We start from the raw sequence: 13,220 nt of genomic DNA, 5'->3' as shown, positions 1-13,220 counted from the left end.
TGCCTCCAGAAATCAAGTTAGGACTCCTGACATGGCTCATCAGCTGCTTTTCATAAATTGATATAAAAATTACTGCTTTTTTTCCCTCAAATTCAAATTTTATTTTTATTCTGTAAAACTTAATAATTTGCCTCCAAATTTTGTATTCATTTACATAAACATAGCTTCTTGATTAATTAACATGTGTACCATTCCAGCACATCAAATTGACCTCAGCAAAACTTGATAGATCCTGTTTTTAGTATCTTCCTACTCTTAACAGTTCTCAATGTCTTGATTGTCCCATATTTGCATGTGGCCCCTAGGTGGAGGTACACTAAGGCATGGACAGCATCCCATATTCTAGACTTTTCTTTTTGGCTCCATCAATACATAAATGTTCTTTGTGACAGTTTTTGAGTTATTTCATGTCTGGTTTTTGACAGGAGAAATAATGATTTTAATAATAGAAACTCATCATCCCAGTAAGAAGACATGAGAATGGAATGTTTTCCTTTACTTTATGAGTGTATTATTATTAACATTATTTTGATTATTCTTATCATCAATCATCTTTGATGACCAGACTTTATTTTTTGGTGACACATCTATTGCCACTGAGAAATCCCCTCTGGAAGCCATTAATGCAGTTACTGAGGGGCTTTCTCTTTCCTTGCGCAGTGACTTTGCATAGCCTGCATGAGGCCTATTGTGGACATTAGCTCTTAATGTGAGTAATAACGATAATGAGTTGCCCACTTGAATAGAATATGCATATTTTTAAAAGGCTTGCCTTTTCCAATAGATAATGAATAGAAGCAAAAGTTGAGCCACAACAGGGCTTTGGACATGTGTGATCTCTGAATGAAGGCATCTTCTCTTTCATTAACAGTCACAGGTGGTCTGAGTTCATGCCTTCCAGGCCATTGACCCTAACTGTACAGGCCACTTTACACACTGTCATTCCACGACTTCTGCCTTTCCCATGATGGATTAAAACAACAAAGGAATCAGTGAAAAAAAAAAAAAAAAAAGAGAAAAGAAAAGAGAGGAGGAGGAAAGCTGGTGGGAGGCAATTCAATAAGACATTGCAGTGCTTTTCCTGTAGGCTGTGGCTCCAGGGGTGAGCAGCATCCGGGTGGCCTCCTGTAGAGATGGGGGCTGGCTGGCCAAATTTCTCTCTCTGCTTGAATGGCTCACAAAAAGCCTGTGTGTGCCCTGCTGGTGATGCAGGTCATCTGTTTCATATGCCTCCTGTGAGATGGAAAAAAAAAATGTGAAGTACTCTAGGGGAGCTTGAAATGACTGATGATATTGTCATGTGGTATCGCTTGGGCTTGCATATTGAAGGTCGTGTTTCTGTCTGCAGTATCTCCTACTCATTCTGGAAAAGAATTTAGAGTCAACCAGGGAAGTTAGGTAGAAATAGAAATATATGTATTACAAATTAACTCCGATTTTCTCTCTGGGAGAGAGAAAATAAAAACATGAAAATGAAGGCTCACCACCCATATTCTCCTTAGTAAGACTTTCAGATATACAGCATTATAATTTGACATCTGTATATCCTATGTCGTGCTCACCACCAAAAGTGTAGTTTGCATTTATCACCCTATAATTGACCCCCTTTACCCTTTTTACTCTATCCCCAACCCTCTTCCCCTCTGGTAACCATCAATCTGTTGTCTGCTTCTATGAGTTTGTTTTGTTTGTTGGTTGGTTTTTATTTTGTTTTGAAGCTTTTATAGAGTTGGAAAGTGGATGTCTTATATTTTGGGTCTGTACTGTGTTTTTAACATTACAATACTACTCAATACATTATGGCTATGTGATATTTAGTTCTTCTTATGTTCCATGAGTTAATTTATTATTTAGAAACGATATCAATAATTTTTACCTAGTTTACAGGTAAAATGGGGTTTTAGGGAAAAGAGTAGAGCAACAAATTTACTTGAAAATGAAAAATTGGGATGACATCATACTCTGAGTGGGTATGACTGTGCTCTGAGCACTGGGCATTTCCTGAGGATTGATGACCAGCTAGGAAGAGTTGATGGTCCTTGGCTGAAACTCGGGCCATTAACTCCAACCAGTCATTAATTGCCTGGAAATGTCCTGGGCTGAGGTCATTATTGCTATTATAAACTGAATTAATGCCCTGTGCCTTAGCCAATAAGATTACTTGAATTATCTTTATTCTCTATTCAATTTATAATTATAAAAATGTACCACAGGCAATCAGACTGGATGATAGATTAATCACATGCAAAATTACATTTTAAGTGAATTGTTTTTGATTCATATAAGTACCCAAAAGGAGAAGTTGATTTCTCAGTGTTGGCATTTATCGAAGTTGTTTTGACTTGTTGAACCCCTGATCCTTCGACCCTACTTCCTACCACTGGTTCAAATTCAAGAAAATAAGTAAGTTGAATGGGATCTTCAATTCACAACATGTAGACTCAATTTTCTTATAGTTGTAATATTTTGATTTTCTTTGGCATGGGAAATTAGGATGGATGGGCATGGGGATAGCAGAGTGGGTAGGTGTGGCAATAGTGGAAATCCATGGAAAAAAAAAAGCTATATAAAACCTAAAGCATATACACAGCCACAATCATTTAACTTTGTATAGTACTTTGCCATTTTATAGTTCTTTTCACATTCATTATTTAATTTGGCTCTTTGAGTAACACTTTCAGTTAAGCATGGCAGACATTATTATTTCATTTTATATATGAGAAGACTGAAGTCTAAAGGTTAAGTGACTTGCCTTGTGTGGTGTTGTTATGGATTGCCAGAGCTGTCTTTAATCCAAGGTTGTTTTTCCAGTGCTTATTACAATCAAATGTCATTATTTTATTCTGGGATGTTCTTTTAAATTTTCACTCTAACAATGCCTCAGTACTAGTAATAATTATTAGAATACTTTATTTTTTTTTTATAGATTGACACCTGAGCTAACATCTGTTGCCAATCTTCTTTTTTTCTTCTTCTTCTTCTTCTTCTCCCCAAAGGCCCCCAGTACCTAGTTGTATATCCTAGTTGTGAGTGCCTCTGGTTGTGATATGTGGGATGCCACCTCAGCATGGCCTGATGAGTGTTGCCATGTCCACACCCAGGATCTGAACCAGCGAAACCCCAGGCCACCAAAGTGGAGCGCATGAACTTAACCGTTCGGCCACGGGCCAACCCCTAGCATACTTCAAACTGCCATTTTTCAAGGTATTTCCAAGCCTCTTGAGTTTGTTTGAGGAAAAGTGCTACAGAGTTATCAAATAATAGAGCATTTTGATACTTTATGATGAGAGATGAATTTGCGGGCTTTGCATTCTTAGGGTCTGCTTGATCATTTGCTTCTTTTTTAAGCCATGAATATTTGTATTAATCTATAACCTAATTGGATATATTTTGTATCTGCATCATGTTTCTGTATTCTATGTGTGGAAAGTCTGTTACTCAAATAAAGAAAACTGCTATGATATAAGTAATTGGAATTTTATTAATATACTGCAGCAAGGGAGAATAACACAAGGAAATTCTGAAAAGCCATCTAGTTAACAAAGAACACCTGGGTTTCTATTGCATATGGATTGGCCTCAGAAGTTCTTAGGGGGTGATATCAGAAGCAGAGTGAGCCTTCAGATTGACTGATTTCTTAAGATAGGGGTCAATGCAAATTGGATGCTATTCTGAGCTGAGAAGTATTATGCAAGTCATGTGACATTGGGTGGTTATAATTGTCTAACTGATAAAAGTTTATGTTCACAGTCTTGTATATCTGAAGTGTGTGATTGTTCCTATTCTTAGCCTCTCCTGAACCCCGTCCTTCCAGGCAGCCTCTAGCCAAGCTAGAGAGGCAGGCAGAGAAGACTCTCATCTACACTACTGTTGTAATCTCGAGATGGTATGTTATCTTGGAAACAGTAGTTTGGAGTTGGACCAGGGTTGGTCCTTTTTCCCCTTTTCCTCTAATGAGGAGTCATTGGGTCATGAGATGTGACAGGGGCTGTGCAGAAGCAGTTAAGACTGTGGAAAGTCCACGTTTGGCAGTTGAAACACAAGGACGAAGCAGAATGATGATTAGAATTCAGAGCAAGGAAACATTTCCCAGAGTCCGTTTGGGTCTATTCTGAGGAACTGTCTTCTTGGCTCTTCTTAGAGATGGACATCTTCCTAGAGATGAATTGTTCTATTTGGCCATTAGTGTTTATCCAAATGCAACTAAGGTATTAGCAATGACACAGATACTGCACTGACAAGCTAATAGAGAATGTAAAGCTATTATTTTGATCATTAATACTTGGACCAAAATGTTTAGATATGTCTAAAGAGCTTTAAGAGCTATGGAAATATCATTTATAATATCAGCTAAGATTTAATTTCTTACCACCCTTTTTAATTATATAAATTTCTTACCACCTTTTCCTGTTACATAAACCCTTATAGAAACTCTAGCTTTGAAAGCGTACATACAAAAGTAAATTAGTGATTTTTCTTGATAATTCTCCAGGGTAGCCTATGTAGCTTCATTTTCTGAGTTCCTGGGCACATGCTACAAGGAGACCTGTTTCACAAGGGATTGTTTGCTTGTGATAAACAAGGAAAGGATTGGTTTCATATAATAAAATAGTGTCCTGGAGGGCACAGGCTACGTGTTAGTGTAGGAATCATTCAATATGACAGGTGCACCAATTATCTGTTTGGGGAAGGGCAGAGTCCCTGGAGTTGAGTAAATGCTATAAAGCGCTCAAAGAGTCTTTGTGGAGAAAAAGTGAGCTATGTAGAAAAAATAGCCACGGTATTTATTCTTAACTCTGTTGCATTCCCGGTCTCTATGGACATTACTGTAATGATTTTACAGAAGCATTTTGTTCTTCCAGGGTCAGAATCCATTTTTTTTCCCATGATCGGAAGTTAGGGTTAATAATGTAGGGATATATTAGGTACGGGAAGGGGCAAATGGAAGGAAAATGACTCTATAGGATGATGACTATAGGCATTTTATCCAGAGGATCAAGCAATTCTGGAAAGTGAGGTATAATGATTCTATTAATAGCCATGAGATTTGGAACTCTTATCTAAGGCAGGTTAGGAGTAATTCAAGGGAAAGTTCAAGGCATATTACATCCTAGTTCTCTTGGTGTTTATACTATGGACCTTAATCCTTGCTTTGGCTGTGGATTTAAATGGTATCATATAAGCTTGGGTGAAGCGTTGGTTAGGTTAGTCAGAATTTTGATGGGTTCAGTCCCCCAAATCCGGCCAATAGTGATAAAATGTCTGGGCCATGGGGAGTCTGGCACCTTGCAGAGATCTTCAAGTTATATCTACTTGAAAGATATGCTTTCCTGTAAGACAGTGTCCAAATTAGCTATGACCTAATTATGAAGAGGGAAATCCTCTGGAGTTTCAAGAACTAGGGTCTATAAAAGCATTTAAAATGGCAGTTCCATTTACATAATAAATCTCTTTACCCAGCAAAAATATTCTTCCAAATTAGCTCACTTATTTTAAAGGAAGTACTACAGGATATTCTTTAAGAAGTGGAAAATGATTCCACAAGAAAACTCAGAGATTCAGGAGGAAATGTAAGACAACGGAAAGAATAAATGTGGGTAAATCTAAATGATTACTGAGTTAATAAAATGATGATAATGATGCACTGAGGGATCTGACATAGATCTAGCCTTTCCTTTCAGCAGGGCTTGGGATCCCAGCACTGGCCGGTTTCAGGATATCTGCTGTATTTCACAGCTGAGCCACATGCCTTCTGAACTGTGGGAGATCTCTTCCCGCTTTACGTTCTGGATGGCAGTGTTTGGGGAGTTCTCATTGCTTTCCAGTGCTGTCCCTGCTTTCTGAGTCTTCGCTGATCTTTTTCATTCCTGCTGCACCCCTCTTGGCCTTTGGAGGATGGCTGTAGCTGGCCTACGTTCTGCTCTCTGAAGACAGGCATTACCCTGAGAGATTTCTCTCAGCTTTTCTGCCCCTACCCCAGTCTTCCTTACCTGAAAACCTGGAGTGCCAAGGGTAATTTCTCTCAACTCTCCTTTCCTGCCCCAATTTGAGGGTACTACCCCCAATAAAGATGTGGGGTAAAGAGTTGGAGGGTGGTCCAGTTTTCCTTTGTGCCTTGGGCTTTTCAGGATACTAATCCATCAGGCCAGCTCACACACAGCCCTAAATGGTTTGTGAGACTTAGGCTGGTTGCTCCTTAACTTTGTCAGTGGCAGATTGCTCCCCCTCCGTGTTTCAGAGATGACAGCAGCAGTGGATTGTTTTTTTCTCTTGAGGGCTTCTCATTTTCTGGAGTTTGGTTCATTTAGGTTTCCTTTTGTAATCAGTTCTTAAATGGATTTCCAAAACAGCTATACTTGTATAGCTTATCTGAATTGTTTGGCTCTTACCTATTTTTGACCCTAATTTACTGATGGCAAAATAAGCTCTGCTCTTACACTTGAAAACACGTGCCTTCTTTGAATGCGATAGTAATAGGAAACACAATGGTGATGATGGTGTTGGAAGTGATTTCGGAGAAAAGACCAATGAATTTCATACTAGTTTTACAAAGATGTTAAATTCGAGAATATTCTCTATTAGGTGATAATATGGAAAGTGATTACATATAACTGCTATTGCATGTGGAGGTATTATTGTTATTGAGGGTAAAATTCTGTTGAGAATGTGTTTCTGCAAGATAAGGAAACAATTTGGTTCCAGGTTTTTAAAGATGTAAATTGGACACTAGATTTGCTTGTTGTCTGATATTTTTGGAATTTTTTTTTTTTTTTTTTGAGGAAGATTAGTCCTGAGCTAACATCTGCTGCCAATCCTCCTCTTTTTGCTGAGGAAGACTGGCCCTGAGATAATGTCTGTGGCCATCTTCCTCCACTTTATATGCGAAACGCCTACCACAGCATGGCTTGACAAGCAATGCCATGTCCACACCTGGGATCTGAACTGGCACACCCCGGGCCGCCGAAGTGGAAAGTGTGAATTTTACTGCTGTGCCACAGGGCCAGGCCCTATTTTTGGAATTTTTAAGGATGTTATTGCATTCATAGAATGAAAGAATGCACCACATTTTTCAGGGACAGAAAAGACTGAATGGCAAAATTTAGAGTTAGAAACTTGGAAGACAGATTTTCTATAGATTATTATCACCTGTTCCATGATTAAACAACAATTATCAAGGAAATAAGTGATGATCTTGATACTGTACATCCAAAAAGTTTATCAACAAATACCTCATGACTTGATGGGATATTTTGAGTTTTATTTTCCATCACAATAAGATTTTGCATAGGAAATTCATTTCTTTCACAAAATTATATAACAAGTTTACCTATAACTTTATAGGACAAATTGTCAGAACTGGCTACCTATGCAGGATTAAATATGAATTTTGAAAATACAGTATCACTTGCTTGATTTTAGATTAAAGTTAAAAAATAATAAATTGAGCTTGTTGAAATAAAAGAAAATCTCTTCCGTTCCCATCGACATATTTGTGACTCTGATTTCTCTAGTGTGTTTTTATACTAATAAAATAAAGAAATAGTTCAGACATATATTATCTCTCATAAGTAGCATTGCTGTCAATCCAACCTAGATTAGATAAATTAGCAATCAAAAAGCAAGTTCAATGGTCACATTAAAAACTTTAAATATTGATGTACATGCTGCTTATTGAAAGTATGCCTATAGGTGTTTACTATGTGGAACTGTATTTTAATCATTATTTTTTCTTGCGTTATGATTGCAGAATGACAAAAAGTTAGGTGTCTATTAGCATTTCCATATATTTGTTGCCTATATGTACAGTTTCAATGAGCAGCTTGTATAATTGTAATTTTTCCTCTATTATCTTTACTCTAATTATATTTATTAAAATGTAATTTTATGTCTACATAAGCTAATAATAAAAGACATGGGCTTGAATTTTATATGTCTTTTTTGTCCATTTCATTTTTCTGTTAACTTATTTTTATTGTACTTTATAAAAGTACTGTTTTGTGAAAGATTGAACATCTTAAAAAAATTGGTTCATTATCACAGTTTGGAAAGCACCATTCTAAAGCAGAGTTGTAGAATTTCAAAATTTAATATTGCACACCATTTGCATTCTTATTATTCAATTTGTTCAATAGCTCCCTTGCTGTTAAGCTGTAAATTTTAATGCCTTTCTGTTTGCAAGCTCTGTTTTCAATAATAGCAACTCAATAAAAGCTTCAAAAGCTGAAGTGTTCTGGGACTTCATTCACTGACTATCTTGATTCAAGATTTTTAAGTGATTTTGAACAAAATCCTGAAAAAATTTAGAGGGCTCATTTGCAAATGCTCAATACCATTTTAAGACAATTAATTTAAAAAGTAGTTCTCCAGATTTTCAAGTATACTAAAATCCAATTGACGTTAGTCAGAAAAGAGAAAAAGCACATAGTGCCATGATGAAGTATTTATTTTATATTCAAGATCATCCTACTAACAAAAATTGTATAGTTCGATAATATATGTATATATAAAAATAATTATGGGAGCCAGCCCCGTGGCGCAGTGATTAAGTTCACATGTTCCGCTTTGGCCGCCTGCGACTCACCAGGATCTTCGGTTCAGATCCTGGGTGTGGAGATATGCATGGCTTGTCAAGCCATGCTGTGGCAAGCTTCTCACATATAAAGTAGAGGAAGATGGGCATGGATGCTAGCTCAGGGCCAATCTTCCTCAGCAACAAAAGGAGGATTGGTGGCAGATGTTAGCTCAGAGCTAATCTTCCTCAAAAAAAATAAAGTAATAATTATGAATTTGAATAACTACAACTTCTATTTCAATCGGCAGAACATCAGAAAATATTGGTTGCAGTTTTGAATTATGTGTGTACTGCAACCAATTCCAAATACAGTTTTGTTCCGCAGATTTCTTCATTTAATAAAAATGTTTTTATTGTAATGCTGTCCTCCATCAAAATTTGTATTTGCAATATCACCAAAGCAGACATAATTTTATCTTTACTATTGAACTTTATAACTGACCCATGTTGGATGTTCAATTGAAAGCATGAACTTAAAAAAGAGTCTTACTCTGATTTTATAAATTGGATGAGAACAAAGCATTTTAAAAATAAATCTGATTATCTGTTGGAGGCCTTTGATGATACTAACATAAAACTGGCTTCATTAAACTATTTTCAAAGTTTTATTTCAGTTAATGGAACCAATATATTAACAGCTATTGCATTATTTATATATGCATAAGAAAACTTGAAACTAAAATAAGTTAAATTAATTTAAAAGAATAGTCATTTGATCTACTTGAAAAGTTGTGCTTCACAAAGTAATGTGCGGTACCTCTGTGGGTATGTGTTAAGTCATTGTCTTCAGATGGATGAGTTAAATGGTCAATATAACTACTAGCTTTTCAAGTAGATGCTGCTAGTTCTTTGGCAGATTTGTGTCTTCTGGTTTTCACAGTTTCTGCTGTTAGAATTGCCCCCACGTTGGACAGTAAATATAGACAAACAAATTACTTATCATCAACAGTCCTGAGAAATGGAAATCCACTTGTTAATTTTTCATTAAACATGTGCTTTTTATCTCATTACTGCGGAAAAGGTTTATTGCAAACTAAAAGATTAGTACCAAGCAATAAAATGAGTAAATTGTTATAGATACACTATGTGACAAATTACAAAATTTCTTTCATGAGAGCTTTTGGGTGCTCACCCTGAACTCTAAGATGAGACTGCTCAGCCTCTATTTAAAGCACACATTTTTCACATCACATAACCTAAGATTTCTCATGCTTTTCAGAGGTTTGGTCCATCTCTCAGAGGAACTGGCTGGTACAAGATTGTCTGGCAAGGTGTCGAAGGAGCTGGCCAGTTAGGCACTATCACCAAGCTCCCTGGACATGAAGATGTTGGTTGTATTTGGAAAAGGTTCTGAGAATGCAGTGGTGGATTGGACTAACTCTCTGCCATATGAGGACACGGAGAGAAGATGGCCCTCTATGAACCAGGCAGCAGGCCCTCACTAGACACTGAATCAGCTGGCACCTTGATCTTGAACTTCCCAGCCTCCAAAACTGTGAGAAATATGTTTGTTTAAGCCACCCAGTCTATGCTGTTTTTGTTATAGCAGCCTGAATGGATGAAAACATCCTCCTATTGGTAATAATTATAGGCCCTAGACAAAAATTTTAAAACAAGTACTACTACTTGAAGGCCACTGGAAAACAAACAAAAGCAAGCAGAAGTTGGAGATGATATGACTTTTGCAAAAAAGCAAACCACACCGAACAACATTCACTCAATCTCTAACTCACATCATGTACAAAATTAATTTGAGATGGATTACAACCTAAACATAAAAACTAAAACTAAAAAGTTTTATAGAAACTTTAGAAAATTAAAGCTTCAGAAAATTTAGAAAACTATAGAAATGAAAACATAGGAGAATATATTCATTACCTTGAGGTAGACATGGATTTCTTAAACTAGACTCTTAAGAGGAAAAAAATTATAAATCATACTTTATAAAAATTTGTTTTCTGCTCATCAAGACACTGTTAAACTGGGGGCTGGCCCCGTAGGGTAGTGGTTAAGTTCAGCGTGCTCCACTTTGGTGGCCCAGGTTCATGGGTTCAGATTCTGGGTGCAGACCTATACCACTTGTCAGCCAGGCTGTGGCAGCGACCCACGTATAAAGTGGAGGAAGATTGCCAGAGATGTTAGCTCAGGGCTAATCTTCCTCAAGCAAAAAAAAAAAAGAAGATTGGCAACAGATGTTAGCTCAGGGTGAATCTTCCTTGGCAAAAAAAAAAGAAGACACTGTTAAAGAAATTAAAAGACAAGCCACAGACTGGGAGAAGATATTTGCAATACATATACTGGACAAAGTATTTGTCTCTGGAATGTATAAATAACTCTTACAAATTCAAATAAGATAATTTCACACAGGTATGCTTTATTTGGGAACTTATTAAAAAGTATTAAATTCACTATTGAGATAACAATGTTTAATTTTTCTTATGTCCTATTCACAGTGACCTACAGTATCACTCCGTGTTGTACAGATATTTGATCATTAAACTTCTACCTCACCCAACCGAAGAATCTCTGACACAGATCTTACTTTCAGGAGCCCTGTTTGAGCAACTCTAAGCTGAGATGAGAACAGTCTTGCTGCAAATGAACTTCGTCTCTGAGCTCTTTTTGTTGATGTCTAGAGTGAGAGTTTCTAGAATCTATCTGTGGGATCTATATTAAGTTATAGTTTGTATCAAATGGCATGATAGTCTTTACCAAGCAAGAGGGCAGTGGAGTGTTTTTGTGGTTCTTTATGGGCACTGAAATATTTACTAACCATGTTGGTTTTATTAAGTAATTGGAGATACAGACAAATCAACACCTCGGGGAAATCTACCTGACTCAAAACATTTCAGTCAGTTTCCTGGTCACTGCTGAGCCGAAGAATTCATCGGGAGTGAATGCCAGAGTTGAGGGTTGTTCTGAAGACCCTGAACCCAGCAGGAAACAGCCTGGAGAGCCATGTACAACTGGGCAGAGAGGAAATGACAGGAGACAGGTTGGGTTGACTGTCTTAGGCAAGAACATATTGGAACGGCGTTGAACAACATGAAGAGGGAATCACAGATATTCAAAGGATATTAAGACCTTTTTCCTTCCCCTATATCTCTAAATTTCAAAGTAACAAAACAAAACAAAACCTAATTTTTTTGTAAAGTTTGTAAAACTTGAAATTAGGCACTTTGGGTTGGAAAAGGGTTATAAATCAGACACATTGAAAAATACCTCTACTAAACATTGAACATAACTACATTTGATAAACCTCTCCTTGCCTAAAACTTCAACTACTACTTTTTGAGGGTTAAATATATAAAGTTTGGATCAACTTTTTTTTATGTTAAATATCCCTGATATTGAAAGTAATTCTAGCATTTTCTAGTGTTGCTAGATGAAATACAGGATGCCCAGTTAAATATGAGTTTCAAATAAACAACAAATTTTTAAAATATAAATGTCCCATGCTGATAAATATTCATATAAAATGAAGGAATTTTCCTTTTAGAGATAAGCAGACAGGAAACTAAGTAATTGTGTGTCTGCTGTGGAAGTAAAAGTTCTAGCTGCCAAGGGTCAGCCTTAATTCTTGTTTCAAGCAAACACATCTTTCCTTTGCAGTCTGTTCCGTGTGTCCCACGCAGCATAGGGGATATACTTGTCCTAAAAATTATTTGTGGTTTATCTGAAATCTGAATTTACCTGGTATCCTGTACGTTTATTTACTAAATCTTGCAATCCTGTTTCTATTACCAAATCTATTGAGTATGATTTCTATAAATTTGGTCTCTGGTTTAAGTTAAATATCTATACTTCTAATTCCTGAAGCTGTTTAAATGGTTTCATTAAATAAAAGTAATATGATCCAATATGATTGTTCTAATTTCTGAAGACTATCTACGTCATTAAAGTTTAACTTTCAATTTTGCTTGGAACCTCCCTTCTTTCTTACTAAGAGTCTGCCTTTCTCCCCCACCCTATATATGTATATATACGTATATATATATATATATATATATGCATATATATATATATGTTTGTAAACACGTGCACTCAGATATAATCATATTTGGTGACTTTTTCCATTAAACCCTCACAGAATTTTACATATTAACATGCACTACATGTTTGAAGGTAAGTAATAAAGGATTGAATGAATGATTACTAAGCAATTTCACCCTGTTTGATCTCTCCATTCAGTACTTATTTTTATGGAAGTCTCTAATAGCTTAAAATATTTTAATTGTTTATATTACCCTTGATGTGTTTTTGTTAATCTCTTTGCTACAACCACATTGCCTTTCCTTGCTTGGTCATAGACATGGATCTCAAATAACCAGGCCAAAATCATCGCCAGTAGAAATACAGACAAACACCATTGTCTTTCTTTAAGAAAGAAATGTCTAGCCAAAGACAAAGAGAAATTTTGTCCATTGGTAACTCAGGTAGGAGACTTAAAAAATGAAACAAAAATTTCAAGAGGTTAAACAGAATCCCCTGAAAAGAAGGCAAAGATATGTTTGCTTGGAACAAGAATTAATGGTACCCTCTTGGTAGCTGGCATTTGTACTTAAATGGCAGACACACAATTGCTTATTTTCTTGTCTGTTCTGCTCATCTCTAAAACGAAAACTGCCTTATTTTACATGATTATCTG

At 36.3% G+C, this 13,220-nt stretch overlaps 1 long non-coding RNA gene across 1 annotated transcript; it reads left to right on the top strand.

The window, feature by feature from the left end:
- The first annotated feature begins 2,875 nt into the window (after window positions 1-2,875).
- On the top strand, window positions 2,876-12,425 carry LOC139046502 (uncharacterized). The gene is made up of 3 exons (XR_011506599.1): window positions 2,876-3,204; window positions 9,792-10,939; window positions 11,026-12,425. It is a non-coding gene; the product is annotated as an uncharacterized lncRNA (long non-coding RNA).
- Window positions 12,426-13,220: the final 795 nt, after the last annotated feature.

The sequence above is a fragment of the Equus asinus genome, chromosome 11 (genome assembly GCF_041296235.1).
Source record: "Equus asinus isolate D_3611 breed Donkey chromosome 11, EquAss-T2T_v2, whole genome shotgun sequence".
Classification (NCBI taxonomy): domain Eukaryota; kingdom Metazoa; phylum Chordata; class Mammalia; order Perissodactyla; family Equidae; genus Equus; species Equus asinus.
The sequence above is the reverse complement of the archived record's forward strand: the minus strand, read 5'-3'. Positions and strand labels throughout refer to the sequence as shown.